Source organism: Petaurus breviceps, unplaced genomic scaffold, assembly GCF_028583685.1.
Source record: "Petaurus breviceps papuanus isolate PSGF00001 unplaced genomic scaffold, PetGlider_PUasm1.0 90721, whole genome shotgun sequence".
Taxonomy (NCBI): Eukaryota; Metazoa; Chordata; class Mammalia; order Diprotodontia; family Petauridae; genus Petaurus; species Petaurus breviceps.
The window spans coordinates 1,234,466-1,246,520 of record NW_027187322.1 but is presented as its reverse complement, the minus strand read 5'-3'; the positions used below and the strand labels follow the sequence as shown (position 1 = coordinate 1,246,520).

The following is a 12,055-nucleotide window of genomic DNA, read 5'->3' as shown; positions in this document are numbered from 1 at the left end:
CTCTCTCTCTCTCTCTCTCTCTCTCTCTCTCTCTCTGTCTCTCTCTCATGTTCCTGCTAACTGGGGTGGTTCTGTTTTAGGTAGTACAATGGACAGAGCATAGGATTTGGAGTCAGGAAGACCTGAGTTCAAATCCAGCCTCAGATCCTTCCTGTTTGGGTGTTGCTGGACAAGTCACGCAACCTTTCTGTGTCCCGTCTGTAAATAATAATAGCACCTTCCTCACGGAATGACTGTGAGAATCAGATGAGATAGCATGAATAAAATGCTTTGCAAACCTTAAAAGCGTCACATAAATGGACCTTTTTAAAAACATCTACATTGTGGTGATCATTTACATGTCAGAGTTAAGCAGGAAATCATGATGATCCTGATCAATGTCTTGTCTTTTATCTGTTCCCCACTCAGGGCCATTGGCAGCCAGCTTATGCAGCAGCTGTTGGAATTGCAGGGTGCTTTCTTCCAATTCAGCACTGATTTTTATAATTTGCTGTCATGACTTGATGAAGATAGACAGTTGATCCAGAAACTTTTCTTATGTCAGACATCAGTTTGCCTCCTTTGTGTTAAAGTGCACTCCACCCATTGTCTTAATGTCCTCACTTATTGGGGCCCATGAGTTCATGATGTGACATCACCAGTTAGAATAATGAGGGGATATTCAGCCTGGAGAAGATAGGGCTCAGGGGGCACAGCTTGGCTGTCTTCAAGTATTTGAAGGGCTGTGTATAAAAGAAGGTAGAAGTTGTCAAGAGGAAGGTTTAGGCTGATGTCAGGACACATTTCCAGATAGTTGGAGATGTTCCAGAGTAGAGGGAGTGAGTCCCTTCTTTTTTGGGGTCTTCAGACTGCCCCTCAGAGTCACCTAGCTTGTCAGGGTTCTCATGTAGCTGATTTCCCCCCTCAGGAATGGCTTGGATTCAGTGGCCTCCAGGGCCATCTTCAGCCCTCAAATTCTGAGACATGTGTAATGTCCGCCATCTTGTGTGACCATCTGGTCAGCCTCTCCATAGAATTTCTCTGTCTCTGTCCTAGGCCACTACGAGTGGCCCATAAGAGCTCATAACCCCTCTTCTTCTCATCCCAATCCCTGTAATGTAAACCAGCCAAGGATTTCTCATCTTTGGGTCCATGATGAAACCAACCCTACCAACTCCTTTATTTGTCTTCTGTCTGTCTGACTGCATTCTCCTTGTAGCTTCTGACTTCATTTATTGGGAGAACGTCAATACAGACATGGTCTGGTGCCTCCGATAATGTCAACTCATTGGTCATTGGCCAAGAACATCCCACTTAGTGTACCAGCAGTTAATGTGTGTTGACAGATGGGTCTTCTATCTTTCTCCAGGTAGAAGCACAGGGGAGCTGGACAGGACCGAGGGCCATTTTGGATTGTTCTTTGTTCATTGGGTTGTGATAGCCAACAGATTCATTGCTCATCAGCCAACCTCCAGATAACGAGCCTTCCCATACCTAGGGAAGCTCACTCTAGGCCAGCAGGCATGGCCTCTTGCCAGGAGAGTGCTTCAGTCCTTTTCAGCCTAGTAGAAACTGCTGGGGCGCAGCCTTCAAGGACACTGGTCACTCCCAAGCTTGTGCTATGATCAGGCATCCAAGGGGACTTTTGGCCCACTGCACTGTAACTGATGTTTTGAGCTCCTATTTAGTTCTTTACAATCTTCTCTATTAGATGTCTAACTATGTTGGACCCAAGGCCTTATAAGTCATAAGAGACAGAAACAGATCAGAACCCAAGGCCTCTGTTTCTAAATCTGGGGTCCTTTCCATTATACCACACTGAAGATTCCTTCCCCCATCCTTTTTTAGAACATCCTTCCTCCCCTTTTATATCCTTACATCCTACCAGGCCCCTCATTCTCTTGTCAGAATCCATCCCCTGGAAAATAAGTGGTGAAATCCCTGGGGGGTTTAGTGATGCCTGAGCCCACCCATAGCTGAAGGGACCCTGGGGAAGCTGGGTCTAGCTCTAGCATCTAGGGCAGGCCGGGAGAGACTTGGTCTGGGGCCATGGAAATGGCTTTCTCCACCTCTAGACAAACACAGATATTTCTCTTCTATGGGACTAGAGATGTTGTGCACCCGCCTTTTAGATAAAATAAATACAACCTCAAAGGCTCTTAGTATGCAAACAAAGGCCTTGGTGGGACCTGCACGAGGTTTATTAATTCCAGCCCCAGGTTTGCTGTCCACTGGGAGGGTGTGAGCCTGCCCTGGGACATGTGTGACGACTTCTCTCAAAGAGCTTCAGAGAGTGGTGTTCTCTGGTATTAAAAATAGACCCAGTTACAGAAAGGGCTGGAAGTGGCCTGCATTCCTGCCCTTTGTGTTCCCTGCCCCCAAGTGCTGGCACTGCCATGGTGGGGGCACCAGCATCCCAGCCAGAAATCCAAACAGGCCATCTGAGATCCATCCATTCCTTGATGTCAACCTTCAGGAAATGGCGGGGTCCCTGGCCCAGGTCCCACGGCAGCCACGCCTGGTTTGGAGACCCATGGGATTTGAACTCCTGATTTCCCTGCTGTCTGCATGACTTTAGGGAAGGTGTTTGCCCTCTGGAGACACTGGCTTTCTCATCTGAGGGAAGAAAGGCATGACCTGGATGTTCTCCCAGGTTCCCTCTGGCTTGAAAGGTTAGGAAGCAGCCACCCCCTGCCCCTCCCTCACCCACCTTCCTCTCTCCATCTCTCTCTCTCCCCTCTCTCCTCTCCCTCTCCCTCTCTCTCTATCTCTCTCTCTGTGTCCCTGTCTCTGTTTCTCTCTCCCCTCTGTCTCTCTATCCTCTCTGTGTCTCTCTTTTTGAGTCTCTGTCTCTCTCTGAATCTCTGTCTCTCCTCTCTGTCTCTGTCTCTCTGTGTCTCTCTCTCATTTCTTTTAGAAATCCGGCTGCCCGACTTGAGATGTGCTGCCTGCCCCCCCCCCCCACCTCTGGTTTTCCCCTTCTCGATCCAGAAGAGCTGCTCCCCTGCTGGTGAAAAACTGACCAGTTGACAGCCCCTGTCTCTGATAAGAAGCCATAATCTGGGCAGGAGGGCAAGGCTGGCATGGAAGCAGGTGCACTCCCCAGCCTGGCGGTCCTCAGGGCCCCCCTCCCCAGGGAGCCTGATGGGTGTGTGTCCTTAAAGAGCCAGGGCCCTCACATCTTGGGCTTTGGGGATGCTGGAGCCCTAGGCCAGAGGCCCACAAGCCGTGCACCCACGGGGGGGGGGCACAGGTGGAGTGAGCTGGGAGGGCTGGGGGAGGGGGCTGGAGCCTGCTGGTGACAGATACAATGGATCTGAGGCCGGCCATAAAGCAGCAGCCAGAGGGGAGGGAAGCAGGGAACTGGGGAGGGAGGCAGGGAGGGGCTGGGCCGTTGAGGGAGGATGTCTGTGAGGTGGTTGCCTGGCAACTGCAACGCCCGGTGCCAAGGAGGGATTCTTAAAACAGGCGTCGGAGCATAAAGACGGGGCTTGGAAGGATCCCGGGCAGTGGCTCTGCATACCAATGGCGTGCCCGGCAGCAGCCTCAGCCTCGGGCAGGGCCAGCGAGCCGGGCCTCCCCCGCTCTGGGCTGCCTCCCCCCTGCTGGGCTGCTCCCCACACTGGGCTGCCGCTCCCCCCGCTGGGCTGCCACCCGCCGCCTCTCCCAGGGAGCACCAGCAAGGGAGAGAACGATGGCCCCTGGAGGGTGGCTGCCCGGCAGCCACCCCAGAGTCGGCCAGGCCAGTGGCGGCTGAGGGCTCTGAGGCTCACACAGGCCTTGCCCAGGTCGCAACCAAGGACCCTTTTGACCACATCCCACTGCAGGAATGCTCCTCTGTCCTCTGCATTATGACCGTCTCAGATGGGGGCTCACATCTGTGCAGGCAGCTGCTTGCCATTTATTAGGCACCAACTGTACGCCAGGCCTGGCTTCAGGCACCATGAATACAGAAACAGGGCAAGCAGCCTCTGCTCTCAGACAAAGTGCAGCCACCCTCCCTGGCCTCAGAGAGCTTGTGTTCTGCTGGGGGAAAGACCGTGGATGTGGTGTGTGTGTGTGTGTGTGTGTGTGTGTGTGTGAGAGTGTGCATGTGTGTGAGTGTGTGGATGTGTGTGAGTGTGTATGTGTGTGTGCATTGTGTGGGTGTATGTGTGTGTCTGTTAGTGAGTGTGACTGTGTATGTGTGTGTTACTGTGAGTGTGTGTATGTGGGTGAATGCGTTGTATGAGTGTGTCTGTATATTAGTTTGTATATATATTGTGTTTGTGTGTATGTGTATGTGAGAGTGTATGTGTGTGAGTGTATGTATTAGTGAGAGTATGTATGTGTATGAGTGTGTGTATGTGTGTGAGTGCATGTGTATATGTATGTGTGTATGTGTAAGTGTATGTGTGTGAGTGTGTATCTGAATGTGAGTTTGTATGTGTGTATATGTGTGTGAGTGTGTGTGTGAGTGTGTATGTGTATGTGTGTGTGCGTACACAGAATCAGGACAACCAGGCTAACTGCCAGATGAGGCATGGTGGGCACAGGGCACTCCCATGGTCGGGATCAGAAGGGGGCCATGTAGAAGGTGGTGCTCAGGTGGGTGAGGAAGTCTCCCAGCTGGACCGAGCACAGCATATCCCAGAGGGAAGCCGATGCCGCGCTGTGTGTGAGCAGCCAAGGGGCTGGCTGGATCACGGAGGGAAGGTTCAGTTCAGGCTTGGGCTTCCAAAGCCAGGGCGGCGTCTTTCGTCCTTTAGGTAGTAGGGAGTCATTCACTTGGGCCTAGCTCGGAGCCTGGCACGCAGTAGGCGCTTAATAAGTGTTGGTATGTCTCTACAAAGAGGATGGTGCTGCCTCCTTCCTCTCTTGGGTCCTTGCTATGGCCTGGTTGGGAGCAGGGAAGCCACACTTGGGTCTGAATGGATTGTGTTCCCTAGCTGGGCCTCAATTTCTCCTTTTGTACAATGAGATGCCCCTTCAGTTCTTAAGACCCCAAAGGGTGACCCAGTCGAGAGTCTGTTCCCCTTCCCACCTCACCAGAGACCCTCCCCATGGGTTGTCCAAGGGTCCTCTCCTTTTCCCAACGACTTGGAGGCCAGGGAACTGGTCCAGCTGGCAGGGAGCTTCCCTGAGGACCTGGGGGGCTTTCTATGGACAAGCAGGCAAGAGGTATGGTCTGTCTTTGATCTATGCCATCCCTGGGCTCCCTTCCCTTGTCATGATGGGTGTACAGAGGCCTTGAAGGTTGGGTTCGATATCCACAGGCAAGGACCAAGGCCTGGGAGAGGGGCATAGAGAATAGCAAAGGTATGGAGGTGGGAAAGCTGGGGAGGAGAACCTGAAATCATCTCGTTTGGCCAGAATCCAATTGGGAAAAGATTTAACTCAAGCCAAGGAGGCAGGAATTTATTCCCTGGCCAGTGGGGAGCCATGAATGGCTTCAGAGTGAGGCAGGTGCCATTTTCAGACCTGTACCTTGGGAAGATGGATCTGGCGGTCTGGGAGGGAAGAATCCCAGTGGACGGACGGACACATATACGGGCCTTCGTGTCCCTGGGTGCTTCCCTGCATCCTCTTATTGTGGCTTGTAGTAAGCTCCTCCTCTGCAGCTGCATAAGTGCCTTATTTTACAGATGGGGAAACTGAGACCTGGGGTTCTTTGACATCTTTCCCACGGCTCTGCTCTGCCTCCCCAGCTGTCTTGACAGGTGGTGCTGAGGGTGTCAACCAAGGTGCGTTTGGGCCAATGTCGGAGATGTCTACCAGCAGGCTCCCCAGCCCTCAGAAATGCTGTTCTCTTTCCCACTCGTCGCCTGGCCATCTCTGCCAGGCGTGACTGAGCTCAGTGAATGGCTAGCCTCTGGCCGCCAAGGTCAGGAGCTGCTAGGGGCCAGCCACAGAGCCTGCCGCAGCTTTAATCTGAGATTGGACCAAATCCTCTTTGGGAAGCTTTGGCCGTAGCAGCCTGGAGCTCTGCACCCCCTGTGGAGTGAGCCCCCTCACCGTCCTGACAGCCAGCAGGGATGGGCTCTCCCCCAGCACTTGGATTGCCCTTTGTACAGACCCAGCCTTGGGTGAGAGCCGGGTCCTGATCCTTCCCAGCCTGGGCTGGTCACTGGCCCTTGGGAGCCTCGGTTCTCCCAGGGGTAGCATGAGGCTGGGGATCGTAGCACTGAGCTCCCCAGCTGTAGTGAGGATGAGATTGGCCGGAGAAAGCACCCAGGTGCTCTGACTGCTGCTGCTTCCTGGGAACCTTTGGGTTCTTTGAATACAGAAGGGATGACCTTGAAGAAATGGTCAATCAGGAAAAGAGGTGGGCTGCTTGGTCACGTGGGAAGAGTGAGGGGTGACAGATGGGCAGCTGAGTGCTCTCCTGGCACCACAACCTGTGGAGAGACCTAGGGAAAGGCTTCCAGCATGTGTGGATGGGGTGCATCCTCTGTGGAGGGCATGGACCAGAGACACACCAGGTGGGAAGGCACTATCTATATCAGTGAGATCCCGGGGCCATGGGAGTATTGGGCATTATGTAATCATTGGAATAGATCATGATGGTAACAATAAAAGATTTTTGCCTTAACATTGTAAGGAATGCAGTGTGGTGTAAAGGGTAGAAAGCTGTCTGGAAAGCAGTGAAGACCTGGGCGCCTGAGCCCCTCCTCTGACATATACTGGCAGTGGGAGTCTGGGCAAGTCATTACTCTAGGAAATTCTGATGATAACTTACAAAAAAGGTGCTGACCTGCATTAGTAAAGAGACTTACCTCACCTGGGAGTTCCTGTGGCAATGAAGTCACAACTTCAGGCCCTATCTCTAATAATAAATTGTAATTATAACTGGCAGATAGGGATACATGGTATTTATTATCTCACACACACACACACACACAGAGTGGCTGGATGGCTCAGTGGATGGCCTGGAGTCAGGAAGGCCTGAGTTCAAATACAGCCTCAGATACATACTAGCTGTGTGACCTTGGGCAAGTCACTTAACCTCTGACTTAATTTACCAGAGAAGGAAATGTCAAAACACTGAAGTGTCCTTGCCAAGAAAAGCCCACACACAGTCCATTGGGTCCCAAAGAGTCAGACACAATTGAACAAAACAAACATTATTGTGTGTGTATACATTCTTATGCATATACCCATACACACGATTTTAATGATTAGTCCCTGCCGTTTCTGTAGTCACGTAAGGTCCCAAAGCACTCTCTCCCTAACAGCCAGCCGTGTTATGGGAGGTAGGAAGTACAAGCATCGCTGTCCTGGCGCTCAGTCCGGTCTGCCCTTCTCTTCCTCACTCAGGCCTTGGGCCTGCCTTCTAGTCCTTCTTTCGGCAGCCTTCAGGGCCCTTCATCTTCTGAAGCCTGCCCATGCACTAGAATGGCCCTCTCAAAAGCCTGAAGGGCCCCTCTTGGCCTCGAAGGCCCCACCCAGCGCCGAGGAACTGTCCCTACCTGGTTTGTTTCCTCTTGCCTCTCTGAGAGGCCTTCCTTCTGATGTTACCCGATGACAAGGCCTCAGCTTCATGCCTCCAGCTGTCCAATGTGTGTCCCAGCATCCCCCCACGGCCCCGCCCCCCAAATAAACCCAAACCTCTCTGTAGAACCCATACGGGGACCCAGTCTGGCTGGGGCGGAGTCCTCACTGGGTAATGAGGTTTTCCAGATGCTAATGTTCTACTGAGAAGGCACAATCTAGGCCAGGAGATGAGAGCCAGCCAGTGAGTACTGAGCCATTTAAGGGGACCAGGGAGGGGGTGGTGAGCATCAGAAAAAACCTTAGGGGTTTAGAGAAAATGTCGGTTCTTAAGCCTCAAAACCAGAGCTGAATGCAGACCCAGGTGCCTGAGAAGGAGGGACTTCAATGCACAGAATTCTCAAGGCACAAGAGCCCTGGGTTCTAATCCTAGCCCCTGCCTCTGCCTTGCTGTGTGACCCTGGGCAAGTCACTTGACCTCTGTCCATTCTATGGTCAGACCAGATCAGAACATGATGGGATTTTGAACAGAAACCTTATCTAGTCCAGGGTTTCCTAATCTTGGAGATCCATGGATAAATTTCAGTGGATCTGTGACCTTAGAGGGGGATAAAAAAATTACATCTTCATTTTCACACTTCTAGCTGAAATTCAGCCTTTCCTTCAAGTATTTAGAAGGCTTATTCTAGAAGGGTCTCTTGGCTTCACTGACTACCAGAGGGGCCTGACACCAGCAGAAGTTATGACCCCCTCATCTGGGCTGGCTCTAGGAGGCAAGGCACCCGGTAGCAAGTAGGCAGGACTGGGCCCATGTGGCGGATCCTCAGGGAGATGTAAGCGTCCGTAGGGCAGCCACTGTCCGTTTGGTCTCCAGGTCTCCTGTGCCTTAAGAGGCTTTCTTCACTCAGAATCCTCCTGTGAGAGTGGCCAGGAGCAGAGCAGTTTGGGCCTGGGGTCCAGACAGAAAAGGGCCTTCCTGCCCTGTTCCCACAGGAGCTGAGGGAGAACAGATCTGGCCTTGGGTGGGCTCAGGTGGAGCTGGGAATAAGCCAGATCCGGACCCTTGCCAGGCTTTGGCGTTTGATAACCACCCCCCACCCACAAAGAGGGCAGGGACTGGGCCATCCTGAAACCTGTCCATGGGCTAGATAAGGTTGGCTCAGAATCCCATCACATGGATCTTATGTCAGGGGAATTGGGGTTCAGCAATGACCTTGTCAGGCTGGGGTCATTGTCATTCACCCATGCAGTGGGGGGGGGGCATATTTGGGCCTCCTTTCCTGGGTTGTGACTCCCCCTACCCTCTTCCCACCTCCTTGCCCCCCATCTCAGCCCCTCTGGAGCTCTGTCCTGGTTTCCCATCTCTTGCCCTCAGAACCAGGGCAATCCCTCCCTCTGTGGTGACCATCGGCTAACTGACCACATCCCTCCACTAACAGCCAGTGACAGAAGGCTCCTGGAACCCCACGCTAGGACGAGGGCCATTATGATGACATGTAAAGATACTAACACAGTGTTTATGGAGGCTTTCTCTCCTTTCTCCTTGAGGCCGGGCCCCGGAATCCAGACAAGGCCAGAAGGAGGGGCAGAAACACGAAATTCACTGCAGAAAATGTCAGTGTTCTAGGTGGGCTCAAACCATCACCTTTGAAAGCACAGAGAGGGGAGGGGAGACCACCCGGCAACGATTCCTTCAGCAGTCGCCCAGAGATGCCCAGGGCTCCAGGCTCCTCAATGAGTCAATCAGCAAACAGTTTCAGGCACTCCTACCCTTTCTGACTTGGTTCAGGGCCCAGCTAGTCTCCCTTTCCGCAGGGAGCTTTTCCTGATCCCTCTTCCTGTTTGGGCCTTCCCAGCTTACCTTGGCACCAGCTGCTGTCTCCCCCGGGAGTCTGTGGGCTCTTCGGGGGCGGGGCTGATTTAGCCTTTTTTGTATCACTGGTGCTTGGCATACAGGAGGCACTTAATAAATGCTTCTCGCCCTGCTGACGGACCAGCGGGAGAGCATCAGGAGAATGGACAGGTTGATAGGAGCCTGGAGCTCATGACATAAGACTGAAGGCACTGGGGATGTCAGGCCTAGACATAAGAAGGGGGATGGCTGTCTTTGAGAATCAGTGCTGTCCTGCAGTGGAGCGGCCCTCCTCAGGAGCTGGCAGCCTCTCCCTCTTTGTCGGCTTCAGTGCAGAGGCTCGGACGTTGTCAAGGGGCTTTAGGTCTAAGTACAGATTGGAGGAAGGCCCTCCTTCCTCCGAGTCTCTGGGAGCCCAGTGCTGTGGGTGCAGAGTGCTTAGTGTCCAAGCTGGGAAGGACCCCATAGGCCCCTAGGCCCCAAGTCACACAGTGAGGAGCAGATCCAGGATTTGAACCCGGGCCCTCTGATTACAAACTGAGGGCTCTCAGTTGCCAATTCCAGACACGATCTGAGCTGTGACCATCTGGCCTCATCCCAATTAGCATCTAGTTTCCAAGGTCAGCCTCTGAAGGGTGGCCCTCATCAGGATGCTGGGCCGGGAGGATCTGGTCCAGAATACGTGGGCTGGGTTACTCCCCAGTCCCGGTGCCTCACAGCAGAGGGTGGCCTGCCCTCCCCACACCTGGGCTGCTCTCCTCCTCCGCTAACCTGTCTCAGCGATTTCCTTGGGTCACTGGGCTCCCCCTCTCTTCCTCCCCAGCACAGGGCACCTTGGTGCCAGGCACTCCCCACAAACACCCACACGCAGGCCGGCCTGAGAAGGATTTATTCCCTCATCAGCGAACCACCACGGCAGCATTTCTGGAGGAGAAGGGACGGCTGGACAGGCCGTGGGCGGCTCAGCCCACTGTGGCGGGCGGGGGGGTTAGTCTCCTTCCAGAGGTCACCGGGCCTCAGCGTCCTGAGTGTCCAGCTAGGTCCCTGGGCCTTCCTCTCCCCACTGCCCTGGTTCTGGACAAGCAGCTGGAGGGGGGGAGGGCTGAACTGGGGGTCTGAGAGACAGAAGTGAGCTCAGGCCTTATGTGCACCCTGAGGAATGGACGGGGTGGCGGTGGTAGGGAGGGCCGCTCCGACCACTGGGACGGTGGCAGGAGCTGGTAGGTTCAGAGCGGGCCAGGGCCTCCACGTGTAGCTCGACTCTGTCGTTTTAATAGGTGGGGAGACTGAGGCAAGAGGCAGTCCTATAAGTTTGCCCAGAGCACCAGGGAGTGAAGCGGCCTTCTTGGGGTCACACAGCCAGGACCGAACAGCTGGGGGACCCAGGCTTCCTGACTCTCTAGACCCGGCCCCCTGCCGGAGGCCTTTCTGAGGCCACATACAGGGCAGCGTGGCCCAAATCAGGCAGAACTATGGGGTGTATGTGGGTACAGAGGGAGAGGTGGGGAGATACAGGCACAGAGATGAAGGGGGAGAGACAGAGAGAGAGATGGAGGGAGAGATACAGAGAGGGAGATGGAGGGAGAGATACAGAGAGAGATGGAGGGAGAGAGACAGACAGAGATGGAGGGAAGATACAGAGAGAGACAGGGAGGGTGGGAACGAGGAGGGAAAGATGGAGAAGTGCAGATCCAGCCTCAGAGTCCAGCTGTAGCCCTGGGCCAGCCTGCTTCGTCTCTGCGGGCCTCAGTTTCCTCCTCTGTGAGATGAAGTGGATGGACTCAGAGGAGCATTTATTAAGTGCCTGCTGTGTGCCAGACAGTGTGTTCAGTGCTGGGGACACAATGAGAGGCAGGGGCGGGGTGCCTCCCCGCAGAGTTCCCAAGCACGGCCACAAGGAGCAGACTAGCGGGGCGGGGTGGGGGCTGGAGGCACTAGCAGTGGGGGCCTGGTCCAGGAGGGGCCTCCCTCAGAAGAAAGTGGGCTTTGGGCTGATTGTTGATGGAAGCCAAGGAAACTGGGGGCGGAGGTGAGGAGGGAGAGCAGCCAGGTGTGGTGACCAGCCAGTGTAAAGGCCTGGAGTCTGGAGATGGATGCCTCCAGAAGGCCAACATCTCAGAGCCAAGGACCGTGTGGACAGCAGGAGTGTAAGAAGGTGAGCTTGGCGTCCTCTGGATTGACCCGGCCAGCCGGGAGTGAGGACTGTGGGTCAGATTTCCCCCCTTGGCTAAACAGAATCATTTAAGGTTTTCAGCATTGAGTATGTCCCTGCTGAACACGGGAGCCCCCAAACTGAGCTTCTGAGCTCTGGAGGGGCTTAGAAAACAGCCAAAGGGGAAAGCACTGAAGTCAGAAGTCCAAGGGTCTGGGTTTGAATCCTGGCCCATCCTCACCACGTCCTCTTGACTTCTGTGACCCTTAGCAAGTGTCTTCTCTTAGCCAAGTTTCCCCATCTGGCAAATGAAGGACGAGGACCAGAGGCTTCTGAGGCTCTGAGGTCTGGGATCCCCTGAAACCTCATAGGGTTTGGGGTAGCTGGACCCCAATACTGGATTCTGCCCAGGAGAAAATGTCCACGTACATGAAGGCGCAAGGATCTGGACATCAGAGGCCCACACAGACCTAGGGCTGGAAAGGACCTCAGGGCCACTGGGGCCGGCCTCATCACTTCATGGATGAGGAAACTGAGGCCCTCCCAGCCCTGCCATCCCCTGTTCTGAGGCCCTCCCAGCCCTGCCGTCCCCTGTTCTGAGG

General features: G+C 54.2%; 1 protein-coding gene across 2 annotated transcripts in view; it reads left to right on the top strand.

Moving 5' to 3' along the window:
• Positions 1-12,055, top strand: part of MACROD1 (mono-ADP ribosylhydrolase 1) — a 195,337-nt gene that overhangs the window by 157,999 nt on the left and 25,283 nt on the right. The window lies entirely within an intron of this gene.